A 21261-nucleotide genomic window follows, 5' to 3' on the forward strand; every position below is an offset into this window, starting at 1 on the left:
ATGTTCTTAAATCAATTAAGAGACCTATTATTTCAGTACGAGAGAAGTATTCATGTTGTTTTGATGACTGTAGAACATCTAATGCTTGCATCTTAAAAAACCTGCTTTCCATATGTATTATGCAACATCGACTTTTTTGGTTAATGAAAATTCCTTTTTCAAAAATGATCGAGTTCTGGCTTCTGATGTTATTGTTACAAGACAATGGCGCGTGTTTCCTTCCTTCTTACATACAATTCAGTACCTGAGTGTTTTCGTGCAGATTTAATTTCTAGCCTTATTGACTTTGGTGATGTGAAAACATTAGCTGCACATGCTTCAGGATTATATGCCACATTTTCCCCTTGAACTAATGTTCTCAATGAAGCGATATCTTATTGTTGTATTGCAGTTTTTTACTAGTTTTGCGGTACACGATGCACATAACCTGTCTGTTTCTTGGACACATCTATGCAATTTTTCTGTTAATAATGTGTTTGATACACCACTGAAGCAGCGTCTTCTGTTATTTAGCCTGCATCTTTTCTTACAAAGACAGCATTTGATAGACTTTGTCATCTTGTAAAAATATTGGAATAAAAGAGTGTGAAAATTGGGCCTTAATAACATAATCTAAATATAGTTAGACTGGGCATATAAAAAAATCTCAAGAATTCATTGTTTGTTCAAAAATCAAACTTAGTGTAATTTTGGAGCCTTTGCATTTAATGTAGACCGATTTGAAAACGTGACCAACAAATAAAACCAGATGCTTCGCAGGGAGCAGCTTTAAACAACCACAAAGGTCAAACCCTGAACAGTTGGGGCAAGTATGGACACAACATTCAAGCTTGATACAGCTCTGAATTTGGATTATGATCAAATAGTTGACACAGCATAGGATTCGTCAGAATAATTGTGGTCTGATGAACTAATTTATTTGTTTTACCTATTATGGTCAATCATCCAAAATCTAAATACATGGCCATGGTTTGATGCATAATATCAAAGAACCCCATACATTCAAATTGTGTTGAAATCAAACAAAATTAAATTTTGGAGCTTAATGTAGACCAATTTGAAAACGGGACCCAAAATAAAAAATCTAAATACATGGCTAGATTCGGCATATCAAAGAACCTCAATAATTCAATTTTTGTTTAAGTCAAACAAAGTTTAATTTTGGACCCTTTGGACCTCATGTGGACCAATTTAAAAATGTGGTCGAAAAAAACTTAATACACGGTTAGATTCAGCATATTTTTTCTTGCAAAAACAGAATTCAAGAATAAAACTCCATTGAAATTGGTCAAGAAATAAGCAACCTATACAAATATTGTTTTTGCCCCTATTTTACGTTTGAATTACCCCAAAATATTTGGATTACATCGCTTACACTACTTTAAAATTGTTTAAATTGGCATTTAACCAAGAAACCCTTGTTTTTTACCCTTTTAGTTCCTTGTTCCTATATAGTTATGGCGATTACCTAAAAAATAAATCCAGACCTTTTATTTTGGTATGGAAACATGTGTTTAGTTTCAGAAAGATCCATACACTTACACACAAGTTATTGTCTGGAAACTAGAAAAATGCCTACTTGGACCCTTTTGTAGGCCCTTAATTCCGAAACTGTTGGGTCCTTAACCTGAAAATCTTGTGTTTAAATTTCATAGAGATTCATTAACTGAAACTATAGTTATCTCTAAAAACAACGATTATTCAAACAAGGATGACAACGACGTGATACCAATATACATGTATGCCCGCAATAAACTTTTGCGGTCGTATAAAAATTAGAACAGACATATAGTGTTCAATTATTCAAAAATCCGATCAAGCATCACAGAGATATATCTATTTAAAACTAATTTATTTATTTGTTGTGTTATACAAGTTTAATCTGTTGTCTGTTTATGTAGTGCATAAGTGTTTCTGAGGTTTATATAGATAAGACAGTTGGTTTTCCGATTTGAATGGTTTTACACTAGTAATTGTTGGTGCCCTTTACATCTTGCTTTTCGATGTGAACCAAGGCTCCGTATTAAAGGTCGTACCTTGACCTATAATGGTTCACTTTTATAAATTGTTACTTGGATGGAGAGTTGTTTCATTGACACTCATACCACATCTGCCTGTATATATATGAAGTACAAACTGTCAAATATTTATTATCGGAAAAAAAGTTCATTCTAAATTTTTTAGCAAAAAACATTTAACAAATACTTATTGTGAGGTGTGAATTTGTTTATCTACTGTTCAACATCAGACATAGGTGTTCTGTATACATCTTATAGCAAAATGTATGGTACAATGTATCTATGGAGAAAATCTGAAAAGGAAAAATAAATATTATACAAATATTGAACAGAAGAAAAATTAAAAACAATTTGAAAAAAAAACAAAAAAATTACAACAGGGGTATATAGGAAATCACAGGTACTCATCTAAGATTTTTTTCCCTATATACCTTTACATAACAGTATATATGATTTGTTTTCTTCTGAGACGAGTGCCTGTGTAGGAAATGTAAGAATGCAAATGTAATGAATTAAGAAATAAATAAATGTTATAATTGACATAAGTATGTGCATGATGTTTAACTCAAAATACAATCTATATAATTCAAATAAATAAGCGGTTTTGATCTACATGTACATGAGAAAAAAAAAATAATGCTGCAAAATAGCCTTTTTAGGCTTATGTGGCATAAACCAAAATACTGCACTTATCATACATTATCCTTTATCAACATTTCTTTGTGCGTTGCTTCACGATTCATCTGAGTACATCACTTGAAAGAGTACACCAGTTTAAAGAAAAGTATAACTTCGATACACTCATATCTAATTAATATAAGAGATAGTAAACATTTTCAATATAAAAAAAGAAGATGTGGTATGATTGCCAATGAGACAGCTATCCACAAAAGATCAAAATGACACAGACATTAACAACTATAGGTCACCGTACGGCCTTCAACAATGAGCAAAGCCCATACCGCATAGTCAGCTATAATTGGCCCCGATAAGACAATGTAAAACAATTCAAACGAGAAAACTAACGGCCTTATTTATGTATTAAATGAATCAAACATTTTTTCCCAAATGTTGTAGACACTGATGAAAACAGATTGTTTTGGATTATAAATAACAATGGTGACATAAAATCAGCTTTAGGCGATGGCTCTGATGTTAGAACAATTCATTCGACAAATAATAGTTCTAACAAAGTTGCTATTCGTGTCTTCAGCAACTATATTTTTTATGCTGATAATAAACAGTTATTCATGGTAACAAAAACACCTGGATCGAAGCCGACAGTTCTGTATAACGATACCAGTAGGATTGAAAGTATATTTGTGTTCAATCAGTCAGGTATTTATCATATTATAATCATTATATCGCACTTCATTTTGGATACAACAATGTTAAGCAGTTTTGGATTTATGTATTATCCCAAACACTTTAACAAGAATTTAAGCGACGTCATGAAATGTGAATTAACAGTAATAAAGTTTGTCAGTAATTTCAACAGTACCATCTGATGACATACACTTGATAACCAATGTATATAGGCAATCAAACATTAATAAATGAATCTATATTAACATGTTAATTAACATGTTAATTTATAAAATTAACATGTTAATGTATAACGCCTTTTGTTATGTTACTTAAATACAATTTAGATTACTTTCGATATCGAAGCACATGTTTTTGTATAATTGAATTGAAGTACAAAATGTAATTACTTTCTTTTCGAATACATATCAACACAAAAACTTTTTTGATACTGTATGTAATTTCTCTGAACATGTGTTGTAACGTATAGATGCATTTCGTGGTGAAGGATTTTTTGATTATATGCCAATAACGTAACAAAAACCAACTCAACATATTATTTTACAATGACAATCGTTTAAAAAAAGGAATACGTTTACACTCAGTTGTTTAGGCCATAACTAAAACACTTGTACACGAAAATTGAAGTCAATCATACAATATTTAATATATTACATATTATGTCATAATTTTAAAGACATCTTATGATTTATTATTTTCCTACATGTGATTATATCGTTTATTTGATTTGGTAATTGCTTCCTAATTTTTCATATATTTAGCTCTTTTTTAGTATATATATATATATATATATATATATATGTCATATATATATGTCTTATTCTGTCGACTAACCAAATGTACATGTGTAGTTTCATCCTAACGTAGCTTCTATGCTTTCCATGCCCATTGCTTATTCAATGTTATTATTTTAAAAGTTACAATACAATTTGTTTTCTTTAAGTTTGGAAATGTCTTCACCGATAAAATGTATTCATATTGATATGTTTTGTTGTTGAATAAAAAACTCAGTTATTTCTTCAATCTCTTTCATTTATTAACTTGTTTTTAAAAATTTCGTTGACTAACGTCCTTTATCTCTCATTATTGTTTGCAAAACAAATTTGAATATCAATTTTAATTAGCAAGTAACCTTTTCTACGACTGAAATTGCTATTAATGAAATTATAAGACACAATCTAGATTTACTTAATTTCACCCCATTTTCTGATATGATATCATTCTAAGAAATATATAACTTTGTCCTTTAAGTTTTCGAATTCATGTATGTTATTTCATACTTAACTATAATATTACATATTATGTCATAATTTTAAAGACATCTTATGATTTATTATTTTCCTACATGTGATTATATCGTTTATTTGATTTGGTAATTGCTTCCTAATTTTTCATATATTTAGCTCTTTATTTAGTATATATATATATATATATATATGTCTTATTCTGTCGACTAACCAAATGTACATGTGTAGTTTCATCCTAACGTAGCTTCTATGCTTTCCATGCCCATTGCTTATTCAATGTTATTATTTTAAAAGTTACAATACAATTTGTTTTCTTTAAGTTTGGAAATGTCTTCACCGATAAAATGTATTCATATTGATATGTTTTGTTGTTGAATAAAAAACTCAGTTATTTCTTCAATCTCTTTCATTTATTAACTTGTTTTTAAAAATTTCGTTGACTAACGTCCTTTATCTCTCATTATTGTTTGCAAAACAAATTTGAATATCAATTTTAATTAGCAAGTAACCTTTTCTACGACTGAAATTGCTATTAATGAAATTATAAGACACAATCTAGATTTACTTAATTTCACCCCATTTTCTGATATGATATCATTCTAAGAAATATATAACTTTGTCCTTTAAGTTTTCGAATTCATGCATGTTATTTCATACTTAACTGAGAGAACTCGTTAATATTGTTTAATTGAATAGCATTTGTAGGATTAAGTTCATAAAATCATATTAATTCACCAAATCTTGTTGTTCGACAAAATGTATTTTGTTTTATCTACTTTAAAAATTGGACTTTTTTCTAAGCCAAGAAACACGCAAAGAAATGAAAACAAAAAATCTAGGAGTACATTAATAATTTTATTATTCATTTTTCATTTTAATACATCTCATCTGAGTTTGATGCAGCACCGTCGGTACCTGATTGACGTCAAGGTTAAATGTAAAGATCATATATTCAGCAACATAACATGGCCATACATCATGGAAGTAAACTAAACACAGGTAAATGTATAATGATAAGTTCTTCAGTAGTCATGTTTTTGTGGGATTTTTATCAACATGCTTACCTTTCTTTGTGATCAAATTATATAATTTTACACAATTTAATTTTTATACTCTACAAAAGTCACGTCTTCCGAAAATACTAAACTGATTTATCTTGCGTTTGGTTTGTAGTCAATCCAATGCTGTACCTATGCTATTGTGTCGACCATATGCAGCCTATAAACACTCAAATTAAGATATTGTTTAGAAACAAGGTTGAGGAATCGTATAACGAGAACTATATCTTGAACGATGTAGGGTATTTTTATTCAAAAACCTGATGGCTTCGTAATGTTGCATATTTTTGGGGATTTTAAAACTACCAATTATTGCTTAAATCATTATTCTGGTTTTTAATATTTGTGTTTGTTATTTACACCCATTCGGGTTTCATAAACTAGAAAAAATAATCAACCGATCTCATTGGGCCGATTTCTTCCTCACATTTTCAAATTATCTACATATATTTAGGGGGTTCATTCAACCTATGCCAACATTTTGAAATTTAGGTATAAAATTGTATGAAAAAATGTTGGCATAGGTTGAATAATTTGTAATAGATTAAGTGTTATAAAAACATAAATTAATTAGGGGCTAATCAATTTACAACCAGTTTCAACCTACCGTTAAAGTGTACTCAATATACAAAATCTTTTACAAGTACAAGTGAAAATGTAGGTATAATTGTGTGTGTTGAGGATCTCTATTTCATATAAGAATGAGTTTAAAATAAATATAATGAAATAATGAGGGAGGAAAAAAAATTTATGGATTTTTATCTAAAGTTGGTCACAAAGGACTTTTTTTTTAGTAATTTTTCAAATTATCTTATTAATATCTAAATTATCAATTTGGATGATGAAGTTCCAAATAAGAGACACAAAATGTAACCATAAATCACAAAACACAATATAATAAACAAAAACAAACACAGAGTACTTTAATGTTTAAACTAAAAAAAAAGTAAATTAAGGGTGTACTGTCCAACTAGAAAGTTGCTGCCTTTAAATGAACCAAAAAATCATTCTATTTAATATTTATTTTAAATTCTATATTGCAAAATTAATTTGTTTATAAAAAAAATCTGTTGAAGTATCATGGTATATTTGTATATTTTGTTGCTTGTTAAAGTATGTTACATATTAAATACAACAAAATAATGAACAAAAATTATCATAAAAATTTGCACCAATGAAATAGCTTTTTAACTCTTGTTGTCTTAAGTATTGTTATATTTTAAAAGTGTTTAATTTCTGAAATTTAGTCTATTTTTTTATTATGAATTTTATATTTTTTCAACAAAATTTTGCTAGTATCAAGGGTTCTATTTAACTATTTTTGTCCTTTTAGAAATTTTTTAATTATTCATTTTTTACTACAACACAATTTTGCAAATACTCTATTTTAGTTTCTGAATTTTCAAAGAGTAAAATTTTAATGCTTAAATATACCGACTGTATTTTACCTTTTATTAGTTAATAATGCTATAACAACACCTATTGTGTTTTGTTTGTAGGCATAGGTTGAATATATTTTTATCAAATGTTGGCATAGGTTGAAGACACCATTTAGGGGGCATTTGAAAAGACAGATCATTCATATACTGTGAATTATCATTATTCTCTGGATACCAATGTTCGTGGGTTTCGTGCGTAGAAGCTTATCACTAATATAAGGTTGAACGTGTTTTCTATAGGCTTGTTTGCAGAGATGGACAGAGTCACTTAATTAAATATCCTTGTAAATTAATGTTTTCCTAATCCACAAAAACGCATACCCTAGAAAATTAAATATTCTGTAGTACTCTTGTCCGTTGCCGTTTGAATTCCTCTTTTTATAACAGTCACTAAAATTAAATTTTAAGACGGCAGGATCTCATAGAAAGATTAGTGATATCTGCAGTATCGTCAGCTATTTACAAGATACACATGACGTAGTATGAGTACAAATGACATTAAGTAAACAGGTTATAGGTCCCATTCGTGTATGGCCGTTGACAATAAGCCGACCCCGTACTGCATAATTAGATATTTAGCCAAAACATTACAAATTTATGTAAAGCGAATCAAACGAATCAAACAAAAAAACTAACGGTGCAATTCATACATTTTATATACAAACTAATAAACAAAACCATATACAATATACAGTATCAAACTACAGCTAATGACCGGTGCCTGACTTGGGACCTCCAAATGTAGAATGTGACGGAGTAGGACATGTACCGTTCCTGAAGGTGAAACAGTTGTGTTTTTAATGAAAATCTGAAAAAATGTTGAAAGCAGCCGAAAGGGGTCTTACTCGTCAAATCGCTACCATGTTTGTTTAATTTGTACTTTCATTTTGTTATAACCTAATTGTTATTGTAGTGGTTTTTGCTGATAGTAAACTATTTTGTCAAACTTTAATGATATATTTGTAAATGTTCAAGTTGATTGTCACATTTATGGATTGTGAATCATTGTCACTTTTTGTTAACGAATGACGTTTAAAATATTATGACTTCCTAATAACTGTGTACGAAGATAACATGTCAATTGTCATTTCACCAATTTAGTTTGTGGTAACGTCAAATAGATGATCTTATTCATATGCAAAGTGATATAATTTGGTGTCATAGAAATTAAGCACCGTTGTTTTTTAGAATATGACAATCGGAATAGACAAGGACGATTTTGTTTTAAATACGTATACAATGTGGTTTGTTTCTAGTTGTTTCAAATTAAAGGCGATAGCTCACATTGCTTTTTATGACAACTTATTCGTGCAGTCATAACATATGTACCATCTGTTTAAATCGGTTAATGTAACAAATCTTCCTATAAGTAAACTTTAACATGTAGACAAAACGCGCGTCTGGCGTACTAAATTATAATCCTGGTACCTTTGATAACTATTTAACGTATCGCTAGTTCGCATTCATCCATAATCTGAATGAATATTACCTAATTGCCTTATCATGTTATGATATAAACATACAATTAAAAATGCTGTAATGAAGAGCAACCATACATTATATATTGCAATGCACATGTTATATACCTATATAGCGCTATATATCATAGATCTCATCTTCTTTCCTTTATAGATTGAAATGAAGTGGTGGAATACAGTTCAAATGTCAAACATAAAACGGAAATATCAATTCAGAACGAAAGGTAAGCTTAACGTGTTGATTATATTATTGCAACATGAAGTTCATTGATACTAGTAAATTAAGTAGAGATTATATAAAAACAATCATTTTTATTGAGTAAAACACATATCGTTGACGTAATCAAGTTATATTTCAGTGTTTTGTGTATTACACGTGTGTAATCTAGTCAATGTCCAAAAACACAACAAATTAATAATTTTCTAAAATGCATTTATGAACAATTGGAATTGAAACAGAAAAAAAAAATGAATATCATTTTGAAAATTCACTAAACTGTTTTTTGTATTTGTATGCGAAGAGGAATATTTATGTGGACATATGTATGCTACATGTGCTATTAAATATGTATACCGAAATGCGTAAAGATATTTCTCCGTACATGTAATTCGACAAACTATCATACACAAAATACAATTTGAACTCCACACATATTCGTTACACTGGATATTATGACATTTTGCTATTATTTGTTTGGAAATTTTTGCAAAGTTTCAAAATTTTAACTTACTGGTTTTACTTGACTCATCTTAGAGAAATGATTTAGTCAATGTAAATCATATATGTTTTTTTTTTTTTTTTATTTTAGGTCCACATGAGTCGGAACAAAATTGCAAAAAGTAGTGTCAAATCAAACAAGTTATATAATGTCAACGAAAGATGACAGTTACACATGTTTATATTGACTGAACGTATTTTAAAAAAAAAAAGTTAATGAAAGTACTATTGTTTATCAGCAGTGAACTGATAATTTTGAAATCAATAACGTTTGGATAATATACCATACTTTTTCAGTAGATAGAGATTTTGATGTAATGAATATATCATCAACCATAACATTTTCAGACTTATTTGTGATATTGCAACATAGTAAACTACTACATTAACCTTAATTCATTATCAAATGCTGTGGGTTCCCTGTCAATTGAAATAATAAATTGAAATATTTCTAAAAAGTGAAGATGGAATGAACAAAATTTACAATTGTTAAAAGATTACCATGGAATGTATTGTTTCTCCTTAACAAACGATAGTGATGATAACATTGAAATTCAATTATACATTATCATATAATGCATTTCCCAAATCGTTACACATACGTTTAAGTTATATATAAAAACAGAATTTAAGATAAACTGCATTTCCTTTTGAAAAAGTCCTGTTCTGAACAATACAAGATCACAACATAAGGCTACTTTAAATTCTTAATAAAAAAAAAAGAAACCCGATGACATGAACTTAGTTTTATTTTTGTCATCTTCAAATTTGTTTGCTACCTGAACTTATTATCTTATTTCATACACTTTTTTAAGAAGCAAAACAATTTCTGGAAATATCTATGTAGTTTGATAAATACAAAAGAAAACAAGTTAATCAGCAATTGTGTCCCATAGTCCTAGGTCTTTAAACTGTTTAGGAAATGCTTCTTTCCAGGCCACATTGGCTTCCAAATTACTAATGTTTTATCAAATATTTTTTTTTCATAATTTCATTACTTTGTTTTATCATGTTTATAGTGATTACATGTTTTTTAAAAGATACGTTCGAATCAATTACTGCGCTTTATTTTGCAATACATTATATTTTAAAGCTCAAATTTCGGGCACCATAATTGTTTTTTAAATTATCTTATAACTATAATGTATAATGTATTGTTTACTTATCTTTTTAATCATAAAACGTATCAAACTGCATTCGTTTTGTTAAGTTGTACTCATCATTGGTTATCTTTAACAATGGACATTACGGAATGGTTTATATTAAGGATATGTTAGCAGTGAGTCGATTCTAGAAAACAAATATCGTCAAATATTAATGTATTCAGAGAATATCAGGAATAGCATAGTATTGAATTATAATAAAATACATTTCCCATAGTCAATTTTATTTCTTAGGACACTAAATATCACAGAGGTTCATGGTATGTCATGTCTTAAATATTAATTTTCTCTGAAAGACTTATTCTTTATATTTGGCACATTTATTCTAAAACATACATATTGTCAGGTATCTTGGGCGATTAAACATGTTAACAGCTGCTATGTTTTCTGTTGTTTAAGTATTTGTAGTCAAGGTACAGAACCACTTACCTCGGTCGGGTCAGAAAAAAACCAAGAAAGTAGTGCATAGTTGAAACAAATTAGTTCCTACCCATAACTCCATATTTGTCAATAGTTGAAAAAAAAGTAAAATCACAAAAATACTGAACTCCGATGAAAATTCAAAACGGAAAGTCCCCAATTGAATGGAAAAATCAAATGATCAAACACATCAAATGAATGTCATATTCTTGACTTGGTATAGGCATTTTACATTTAGAAAATAGAGGATTGAACCTGGTTTTATAGCGCTAAACCTCTCACCTGTAGGACAGTCGCATCAAATGTCATTATAATTACAAGGATGCGTAAACAAAACAGAAATACTAGGTAAAATAGTCACAATATGAAATATATACACCTACCTCAAAAGTGCTTTTTAAAAAATGCAATAGTATCCGAATTGTAAGTGTTCACGTAACAATAAAAACATTCAGCTTTAACGTGTTCATCCTTGAAAATGACCTTAATGCCTCAAGCGCACTTATAGAAAATCGCCGAAATTTTTTGCATATTGAATTTGTACATTTTATTTAGCTCTAATGGATGAACTCTCTTTGTTTTGCATCACATTGGTATACAGGTTCTGCATAGCAATTTTAACAAATCGTTATACCTTTGTGAATATCAGCATGTTAATATGGAGACCTACTTCATTATTCCGACAGTCAATTATCAGTGAAACAGGGTTTATATACAAAATACATATTAGGCATCGCTTGTCTAAGCTACGAGAGTTAATTCAAATTAAATCCTGACGTTTACATGTACACTTTACATTTCAGTTGTTGGTTTACGTTCCATCTTATATATTGTATCCCTTTCATTTCAATAAAAGGGATGGGAATAGTCGTAAAAAAGGTATCTGAATAACTAATTCCTTTTCATTAAAGTTTAATTATAAAAGTTGTTTTACGTTTATTTGCTGTATTTTAGCTTTTCATTTTGGAATTTGATAAATGACTTTCCTTTTTAAATCTTCGGTATTTAGTTATTCTACATTTTGTAAAAAAGCAAGATCTTGTAAATACATGTACATACAGAAGCTATACACACAAAGAGTAATTACAGTAGTAAAATAAACGGTACCCATATATCTGCACCAGATGCGGATTGCATTCATAAATGTATGTCCAGGCATGGCAGAGCCCATCGATGTCTTCTGAGGAGGGCAAATGCGTCATTTCTTAATCATTTCATAATTTATTTTAATTAATGAAGTATATGTAGTTGTGTTCGGATGGGTCTTTGTTGTATGTCAAAAATTATTGAGTATGCATACATTTTAAATTCTCATTTGTGTGTGTGTGTGTGGTCATATCGTAGCTACACCTTCACAACGGTACATATATATTCTAAACAATGATCGTGGAAGAATATTTCAAAATATTTTCAAACATGACACGTTTATATTGCCTATAAATACGGACTTTTAAGTGAAACACGAGTTAAGTCTATACACATGGAAACAAGTATTGCAACACCTTGATTTATTAAAAAATAACAACTCAGCCTCTTATTTTGGATGGAATATGATAAAATAGTCAATGATAACATAGGCATTAAAATGAAAAAAAATGCATGATTTTTTTTTATTATCTTACCAAACTGAAGTGTTTTTTTTGTACAAACAAATTCATTTTACAACTTTTACTGTAATCGAACTTTACAATGTCAGACATTTCAAAATTATATAATTTTTCACATCATATCTGCCGTAAGTCGAATAATTTGTTGCTAAGGTAGCAACAACTATTCCTGACGAAGGGTATTGTTTATTTGATGACGTGTTTGAACTGGGGTGTCCTTTCTTGCACTTTACGCTAATAGCGTCCCATATATGCTCGATATGGTTCAAATTCGGTCTACTATCGGGCCAAGGAAGATAAACTGAATTCCATTGGAACAATAGTTCTTCCTCTATGATGTTAATTTCCTTTTTTTGGCGAGCTCTGCACTATATTGGATACGGGCAAACTGTGTGTCTGTTCGAAGGCAAAGGTCCCGAAATAGTTTTATTGCACGATAACCAGTAGCGATGTGCCGATCTCAAACAGTTTAAAGGCTCCTGTATGGTCATCATTCTCTTTTTATGATTGTGTTGTTTGCAATTGGTTTCCTTCTGACCAACCTTCATTATTCTTGATTTTCCCTAGCAGATGTTATCAGCTATAGGGGGTTTTCTTGATCTCGGAAGGTCTTTAAAATCGATTGTTACCTGATTTTTATTCTTAAAATGACTTGTAGTGGAATGGTGATGACCAACAATACGTGCAATTGTCACAGCCATATACCTGCTTCTTTCATGCTGTTTATCTGCCCTCTTGCTGCAATTATGAGTTGTGGATGACCCATTTCAAGGTGTCAATCACACATCTTTATAAACTTGATTATTAAAAGAGTTGAAAACAATGAGGATAAAACATCTGTTTTATTGTTTACGAGTAGAGTAGCTGCATGTGCAGATATGAACTTATCGTGTCGATATTTATTGATTAAACTCAGGTGATATCTAAATAATATTTAACCAATTCTATTTTAACAAATCAAATCACAAAAAAATAAAGAGGGTTTTTTAAATTTTAATTTCAATTTAGTGTTGCAATACTTTTTTCCATGTGTATATATACCAACTTCTAGTGACATAATTAATTTAATTTATGGCCCGTTGCAGTAGAAACGAATAGTTTTTAAAAGACATCTAACTATCGTTCATTGATAAAGTCATTATTTCATTGACACATTAGTAGATTTGTAAATGATAATAGAAAGAAAGCGCGTCATGAAGTTTTGGAAAGGTTGTATAACCTCATTTTTCATTGTTTTTAATTGAACGTGAGTGGTGATGTTGGAAAATAATATTTACTACTTCGAATTCAAATTGGGATCTACATATAATTTAATTCTGTAGACACGTTCTTGAAATATAAAAATTAAAAAAAAAAAAGAATATTTTTAAACCAAGTGTGAAATTAACAAAATAAACGATTAACAACATATGTCTCTAATGCATGTGGTATTCTTGGCGACACATCTTCTTAACACGTTCAAATTTATTAACTGAAGAAATTGATTTACACACACAAGTAGCAAATAATGAAGTATACGAGTTAGCGTTCGGATGTGTCTTTGTTGACAGTTTGACTTCCCGACTCATTATTAACACGTTTGGAATATGTGTAATGGTATTTCCTTATTATGTTTCTGTGGTCATATTATGCCTACACATTTAAAAAAAAAATAAACATCAATTCTGAACAATGTTCGTAGAAAACCAGTCAGACTATAGAAGTTGTTTATGCCGTGAACTTCTATTCATAAGTGCATTGACAATATTAATCAAAGTAGTTCTTAATATGAACAGTTATCGTTTTTTGTTTTTTCATCTGTTTGTACATAAGGACTCCAAAGTGAATTCTGGAGTCAATACTGTTTAACCACTTCTAGTGTCAAAGTGTACTGATAATTGTTAAAAAGGCAAACATGATAACGTCAATGTCAATGTTGATACACATTCAGATTCAGTCGCATACACATCATGGTATGCTTATTTAGATCGGCAGTCCAAATTTCCCCGACCATTATCCCGGATGAACCCTATTTATTGTATTAATTGTAAACTTTCGTTGTTCTGAACATGCATGAAATGTTTGCCACTGAACGTTAATCAACAATCAATCAATCAACCTTTTATTAATGTATGACAATAACAAGTAAGATAGTTAAAAACAGTCGGCTATTTCGGATTACGTGTTGATCTCGTAATGGCAAAGTCATTTTTATTTATTTTCCGCCTAAAACGAAATATATCGTGCAGATCAATATAAGTTGCAAAAGTCGTCTATATATTATATTCATCAGATAAAGATGGCATTTGACCTTTACGATATCAAATCAGTTGCAATTAAGTCGTTGACTGATATTATCTATAGTAGACCGACTACAAACTTTTATTGATATATCAGTAATGTGTATTCATAGATGACAAATGAAAAAAAAAATATGTTAGATCATAATCAGTACGAATCAGACGAATAGTTCCACATTAAATCACAAATACGGTTTCTCTGTTTTGTTTCTATTTTATATTTGTACTATGAAAATAGTTCTTGTTATAGAAAATTAAATAAATACAAACAATGAAGAGCTTATCTTCAATGAAGATTTTTACGATTTGTTCTCATCATAAGGTTAAAAGGAAGTAAATAAAGATCGCTGGCGCCACCTAGATTTTACATCAAAGATAATAGGTAGAAGTAAACTTATATTATGCTGTCGTGGTAATTAGAAATCAAAATTGAAATAGTGAGGAATAGGTGTTGGTAATTGGTGTAGAAATAACGAGATAGTAGAAATTTTGAGAAAAATGCTCTGTGACAAGCAACATTTTCTGAGCCTTCATTCATATTATTTCGAAAACTTCTGAAGCGTTGAGAACCATTTGAAAATGCTATTTTTCTATCAAAAAGCTGCGGCATCATATGTTGTTTACCATTTTAAATACACCCAAAGGTGTTGATAATTCAGATTTCGATTTTTTTCAAATGGATCGTTAATAGTGGAAACGGAGGACCACAAAAGACTACCATTGTCGCCTATGTAAATAATTATTTCCTTGAAACATCACCTCAGCTCTCCATGTCAACTGTTTGCTGCATGCATAAGTGTTGCCATACCACTTACAATAGATTTACCAAATATAGCTAAGAGTGTGTATTTTGCTAACTTTCAGGATTGAATTTTACAGATTACGTTTAATTGTTAAGGAATAATTATATGGTCATTTTTATAAATTTTCTGTTTACAAAACTTTGAATTATTCGAAAAACTAAGGATTTTCTTACCCCAGGAGTAGATTACCTTAGCCGTATTTGGCACAACTTTTTGGAATTGTGGGTCCTCAATGCTCTTCAACTTTGTATTTGTTTGGCTTTTTAACTATTTTGATCTGAGCGTCACTGATGAGTCTTATGTAGACGAAACGCGCGTCTGGCGTATAAAATTATAATCCTGGTACTTTTGATAACTATTTACACCACTGGGTCGATGCCACTGCTGGTGGACGTTTCGTCCCCGAGGGAATCACCAGCCCAGTAGTCAACACTTCGGTGTTGACATGAATATCAATTATATGGTCATTTTTATAAATTTTCTGTTTACAAAACTTTGAATTATTCGAAAAACTAAGGATTTTCTTACCCCAGGAGTAGATTACCTTAGCCGTATTTGGCACAACTTTTTGGAATTGTGGGTCCTCAATGCTCTTCAACTTTGTATTTGTTTGGCTTTTTAACTATTTTGATCTGAGCGTCACTGATGAGTCTTATGTAGACGAAACGCGCGTCTGGCGTATAAAATTATAATCCTGGTACTCTTGATAACTATTTACACCACTGGGTCGATGCCACTGCTGGTGGACGTTTCGTCCCCGAGGGAATCACAAGCCCAGTAGTCAACACTTCGGTGTTGACATGAATATCAATTATATGGTCATTTTTATAAATTTTCTGTTTACAAAACTTTGAATTATTCGAAAAACTAAGGATTTTCTTACCCCAGGAGTAGATTACCTTAGCCGTATTTGGCACAACTTTTTGGAATTGTGGGTCCTCAATGCTCTTCAACTTTGTATTTGTTTGGCTTTTTAACTATTTTGATCTGAGCGTCACTGATGAGTCTTATGTAGACGAAACGCGCGTCTGGCGTATAAAATTATAATCCTGGTACTTTTGATAACTATTTACACCACTGGGTCGATGCCACTGCTGGTGGACGTTTCGTTCCCGAGGGAATCACCAGCCCAGTAGTCAACACTTCGGTGTTGACATGAATATCAATTATATGGTCATTTTTATAAATTTTCTGTTTACAAAACTTTGAATTATTCGAAAAACTAAGGATTTTCTTACCCCAGGAGTAGATTACCTTAGCCGTATTTGGCACAACTTTTTGGAATTGTGGGTCCTCAATGCTCTTCAACTTTGTATTTGTTTGGCTTTTTAACTATTTTGATCTGAGCGTCACTGATGAGTCTTATGTAGACGAAACGCGCGTCTGGCGTATAAAATTATAATCCTGGTACTTTTGATGACTATTTACACCACTGGGTCGATGCCACTGCTGGTGGACGTTTCGTCCCCGAGGGAATCACCAGCCCAGTAGTCAACACTTCGGTGTTGACATGAATATCAATTATATGGTCATTTTTATAAATTTTCTGTTTACAAAACTTTGAATTATTCGAAAAACTAAGGATTTTCTTACCCCAGGAGTAGATTACCTTAGCCGTATTTGGCACAACTTTTTGGAATTGTGGGTCCTCAATGCTCTTCAACTTTGTATTTGTTTGGCTTTTTAACTATTTTGATCTGAGCGTCACTGATGAGTCTTATGTAGACGAAACGCGCGTCTGGCGTATAAAATTATAATCCTGGTACTTTTGATAACTATTTACACCACTGGGTCGATGCCACTGCTGGTGGACGTTTCGTCCCCGAAGGAATCACCAGCCCAGTAGTCAACACTTCGGTGTTGACATGAATATCAATTATATGGTCATTTTTATAAATTTTCTGTTTACAAAACTTTGAATTATTCGAAAAACTAAGGATTTTCTTACCCCAGGAGTAGATTACCTTAGCCGTATTTGGCACAACTTTTCGGAATTGTGGGTCCTCAATGCTCTTCAACTTTGTATTTGTTTGGCTTTTTAACTATTTTGATCTGAGCGTCACTGATGACTCTTATGTAGACGAAACGCGCGTCTGGCGTATAAAATTATAATCCTGGTACTTTTGATAACTATTTACACCACTGGGTCGATGCCACTGCTGGTGGACGTTTCGTCCCCGAGGGAATCACCAGCCCAGTAGTCAACACTTCGGTGTTGACATGAATATCAATTATATGGTCATTTTTATAAATTTTCTGTTTACAAAACTTTGAATTATTCGAAAAACTAAGGATTTTCTTACCCCAGGAGTAGATTACCTTAGCCGTATTTGGCACAACTTTTTGGAATTGTGGGTCCTCAATGCTCTTCAACTTTGTATTTGTTTGGCTTTTTAACTATTTTGATCTGAGCGTCACTGATGAGTCTTATATAGACGAAACGCGCGTCTGGCGTATAAAATTATAATCCTGGTACTTTTGATAACTATTTACACCACTGGGTCGATGCCACTGCTGGTGGACGTTTCGTTCCCGAGGGAATCACCAGCCCAGTAGTCAACACTTCGGTGTTGACATGGATATCAATTATATGGTCATTTTTATAAATTTTCTGTTTACAAAACTTTGAATTATTCGAAAAACTAAGGATTTTCTTACCCCAGGAGTAGATTACCTTAGCCGTATTTGGCACAACTTTTTGGAATTGTGGGTCCTCAATGCTCTTCAACTTTGTATTTGTTTGGCTTTTTAACTATTTTGATCTGAGCGTCACTGATGAGTCTTATGTAGACGAAACGCGCGTCTGGCGTATAAAATTATAATCCTGGTACTTTTGATAACTATTTACACCACTGGGTCGATGCCACTGCTGGTGGACGTTTCGTCCCCGAGGGAATCACCAGCCCAGTAGTCAACACTTCGGTGTTGACATGAATATCAATTATATGGTCATTTTTATAAATTTTCTGTTTACAAAACTTTGAATTATTCGAAAAACTAAGGATTTTCTTACCCCAGGAGTAGATTACCTTAGCCGTATATTGCACAACTTTTTGGAATTGTGGGTCCTCAATGCTCTTCAACTTTGTATTTGTTTGGCTTTTTAACTATTTTGATCTGAGCGTCACTGATGAGTCTTATGTAGACGAAACGCGCGTCTGGCGTATAAAATTATAATCCTGGTACTTTTGATAACTATTTACACCACTGGGTCGATGCCACTGCTGGTGGACGTTTCGTCCCCGAGGGAATCACCAGCCCAGTAGTCAACACTTCGGTGTTGACATGAATATCAATTATATGGTCATTTTTATAAATTTTCTGTTCACAAAACTTTGAATTATTCTAAAAACTAAGGATTTTCTTACCCCAGGAGTAGATTACCTTAGCCGTATTTGGCACAATTTTTTGGAATTGTGGGTCCTCAATGCTCTTCAACTTTGTATTTGTTTGGCTTTTTAACTATTTTGATCTGAGCGTCACTGATGAGTCTTATGTAGACGAAACGCGCGTCTGGCGTATAAAATTATAATCCTGGTACTTTTGATAACTATTTACATTATTTTTTATTTTGTTTGTGGATGACATAAGAACACAGTCAGGTAAATGGATGTGATTGAGACTTAAACCAAATAACACATGTACGTGTAATAGAAATTCTACAAAAGGAAAATAACTTGTTCTTCATTAAAAAAATCAACAAAGTAAACAGCGTTTAAAGTAACAGATATATCAGTAATTTACCTAACATTGGAACAATATGAAAAGAAATGAGGTAACTAAGGATTTTCTTATCCCAGGAATATATTATCTTAGTCGTATTTGACACACATTTTACCATATAAGTATTCAAATACAAAAAATATAGTATCATTTTCGTAAAACAAGCGACAACAAAAATCAAATTAAATCCTCTTCAACACTTTAATTTTAACTGTTCATTGTAATACATCTCATCTGAGTGTGATACAACACGTGCATTACCGAATTGACGTCAGGGTAAGACGTACAGACCAAACACTTAGCAACAAATCATGGGTATGGATCATAGAGGTAAAACAACACACGACTAAATTGAATAATAATAAGGTATGCCAAAGTCTTTTCAACCTATACACAATTTTGATAATATTCTATTGTAACAGTAGATTTGTTCGTTTAGTTGATCTACGAAGTTTGATATTGTTACAAAACGAAGAAAGATCAGAACAAACACGATTTATCGCATATAGAATCAGCTGTGAAATATGGAAATATAATATCATAGAGCATGTTTCAAGTGCTAGGTATATACTAAAAAAGAATACAATTCAAAATGTAAACATGGCAACAATTTTTTTAATGAAAAATATAAATCATTTTTATTTTACCTTTTGTTTTTTCAACTGAGATTTTCAGTATTGTATTACTGGTTCATTTACCTATCCGTTTCTTTCGGTATGTATGGTATTTCATCAATTTGGGCATTGAAAGTATTGAAAAAAGAATGATGTTAACCGTCTTGGTCTTTTTCTGCTCCAAACACATTAATTTTTGTGTGGACATTACACAAGATTAAGCTTTCTTATAGTTTTAATAACAACCACTTGCATTAGATTATCAAACAGGTAATGTCATAGAAATATTACTGATGTATTCATTATTGTCAGTTATTTGCCATATGAAAATAAACACATTGGACATGATCACAATATACTTAATGACTTAAGGCAGAGTAAATCACTGTGCATACATCAACAGAGAGAAAATTATCAATAGAATAGTAAGATATAAAAAAGCCTTAAAATGATTAATGTTAAACACGAAAACAGAATGGTTTAATGATGTATTAAAAGTAAGCTCACTCCTTCTTAACAAACATAATTGATTTACCATACTTATAGAGAGTATTTCTTTATACAATTTTAACTTTTATATTTGACTGGATAAATATATATAGGAAGATGTGGTGTGAGTGCCAATGAGACAACTCTCCATCCAAATAAAATTTGTAAAAGTAAACCATTATAGGTTAAAGTACGGCCTTCAACACGGAGCCTTGGCTCACACCGAACAGCAAGCTATAAAGGGCCCCAAAAGTACTAGTGTAAAACCATTCAAACGGGAAAACCAACGGTCTAATATATATAAACAAAACGAGAAACGAGAAACACGTATATATTACATAAACAAACGACAACTACTGTACATCAGATTCCTGACTTAGGACAGGTGCAAACATTTGCAGCGGGATTAAACGTTTTAATGGATCCAAACCTTCTCCCTTTTTCTGAAACAATAGCATAACATCACAACATAGAAAAACATACAGTAAAATATCAATTGGCAGACTTAACTCAATCAGAAAACGTATGATTAGAAGTATATATATATATATTCTTAAATATGTTATCGCATCCGAAATTTTGAAATTATACATTTTTAGTGCATTTCTATTTTTATATATACAATTTTTCAACTCCTCTGTAACCTTTGTAGTTGTATGGTTTTATGAGAATAAACTATCTATCTATTTATGCAAAATAAAAATGAAAAACAAATATAAAATAGAGTTTAAAACGACAACCAGTGAATTACTCTAGACTTGGGACATGCATATACATAATGTGACAGAGTTAGATACGTATTTTCCCAGAAACTGGAACAGTGGTGTTACAAATTGAATCAAGAACATACCATAAAAAGAGGTCGAAAAATTGAATGCG

At 31.1% G+C, this 21261-nt stretch overlaps 1 long non-coding RNA gene across 1 annotated transcript; it reads left to right on the forward strand.

The window, feature by feature from the left end:
• Window positions 1–4787: 4787 nt before the first annotated feature.
• Window positions 4788–9491, forward strand: LOC143082023 (uncharacterized). The gene is made up of 3 exons (XR_012980226.1): window positions 4788–5590; window positions 8721–8790; window positions 9376–9491. It is a non-coding gene; the product is annotated as an uncharacterized LOC143082023 (long non-coding RNA).
• The last annotated feature ends 11770 nt before the right edge of the window (window positions 9492–21261 follow it).

This window comes from Mytilus galloprovincialis, chromosome 7 (assembly GCF_965363235.1).
Source record: "Mytilus galloprovincialis chromosome 7, xbMytGall1.hap1.1, whole genome shotgun sequence".
Classification (NCBI taxonomy): Eukaryota; Metazoa; Mollusca; class Bivalvia; order Mytilida; family Mytilidae; genus Mytilus; species Mytilus galloprovincialis.